The sequence below is a fragment of the Berghia stephanieae genome, chromosome 4 (genome assembly GCF_034508935.2).
Source record: "Berghia stephanieae isolate SIO BIC M18660-M18661 chromosome 4, UCSD_Bste_1.3, whole genome shotgun sequence".
In the NCBI taxonomy this organism is placed as follows: domain Eukaryota; kingdom Metazoa; phylum Mollusca; class Gastropoda; order Nudibranchia; family Aeolidiidae; genus Berghia; species Berghia stephanieae.
In genome coordinates this window covers 86,609,647-86,611,487 of record NC_088363.1, presented here as the reverse complement: position 1 = coordinate 86,611,487, position 1,841 = coordinate 86,609,647, and positions in this window count along the sequence as shown.

Below are 1,841 nucleotides of genomic sequence, written 5' to 3'. Positions count from 1 at the left end.
TTGCCTTTAATATTATCTCTTTGTGTAAATTACATTAACTCTACAAACAACCAATGTTACATTAACTTGGAATTGGTAACAATAATGAACTTATTGTAATCAAAAAAATATTGACATTATAGGTGAATAAGTTGGTTTGCTTCTAATATAAAAGTATGTTATTATTACGAAGAGCATAAGTCGCCACAATTCGATAAGTAGAACGGTCCATATTTTGACACTTGTTTTAATATTGATTTATTATAATGAAGACAATACTTTTGATGATTAGATTTACTTCAATTTATTAAATTTTATTTCAGTTTTAAGTAGCTAAAATATACCTATGTATATTCTTATTTGTCACTATTTTATCAGTTTTTATGTAGTATCTATGTATAGTCCACTTTCAGCATTACTTATGAGACACTCACTTCAAAAAACACTTCTTGTCTTTTTTTAAAATAACATAAACAATTAAGGAGCAGACTACCGTATAACTTTCAAGCCTGAACAATGTGGTTGGTCCAGACAAGGAGTATTCCATAATAAAATTAACATCCAAGAAAATCAGTCGACTCGACTGAGATCGATACTCAGACACTTATGATTATTTGGTCAGACGTGCTAATACTGTGTATGAATCTTGATTGCATTTTATCAACGCGTACATATATTCAGGTTTGACACAATTAAGGACTTCGTTTAACATTACTGTAATGGACAATATTTGGCCATTTTTTAGATTTCCTTACCACAATGAACCCACAATTGAACTGGTTCCAAACTGCAATTGAGTCAAGGATTAATGGACTGCAATTTATTGTGCATTTTTTCTTGTTTTTTGTTTTTGTTTGCGTTGCACAGGTTTTAGGTTATTCACGCAGTAAAAAGAAGAAAATGGATAGTAAAAATCTAGAATTAAATTAAAGATCAAGAAAAAGTAGATAAAGGGGAATCAGAGAAAAAATGGGTCAGAGTAAATCCAAGATCAATTAACCAAGAGATCACCTATAGTTTGAGATCACCTATAATCTCATCCAGACACAAGCAAAAATCCAACAAAGAGGAACACACTCAATGCTTTAACATTCAAATGAAAAATAATAATACATAACAGAGATATTTAAAGGAAAAAAAAATCATCTCCAAACAATAACTGCATTTGACTGCTCCCTACAGCTGGGACTCGGCCAGCAGACAAACCAAGTCATTTCCATTCGGACAAACAGCAAAGCTGTTGGATAGCTAATAAGGAAAAGACACAGTATTACTCTCCCTATGGAGTCAGGATCCCACCAATTAAAATTGATTGATTAAATCCGATTCATCAATCAATGAAATACAAACAAGAACAAAAACAATTCAGAAATCAATCACTAACCATTCTATTCTAGTGTGACTCCAAAAAATATTATTTAGTTTAAAATTGACCATTTAATCTCTCACTGGTATGATCTGTGGCAAAATAGAAAACCATAGCCATTAGATCACATGAAATTCATGAGTTTAAATTATTTGTAAGTATTTACAAACATAATACAACCAAATTTGAACACAGTGGTTTGATTCTACACACCTGAAATCAACAGACAATTTATATGTTTTTAGTTAAGTTGGAAAGTATGACACTTCAATGTCATTCCATTACCAGACAGACTTTTGATTTTTTTTTCTTCTTCTTTCTTTCTTTTACTTTCTTAATGTATTTCTATGTTGAGAGCGTTTTAAATATTGAACATGTATTCGTCTGTATCTATTAGCTGTAGTAATTGTTTAATTAATTTATATATATATATATATGGTGAGGGGAGGAGGGAGGGAAGATTTGTTTTGTTTTTTTTTTTGTTTGTTTGTTGCTT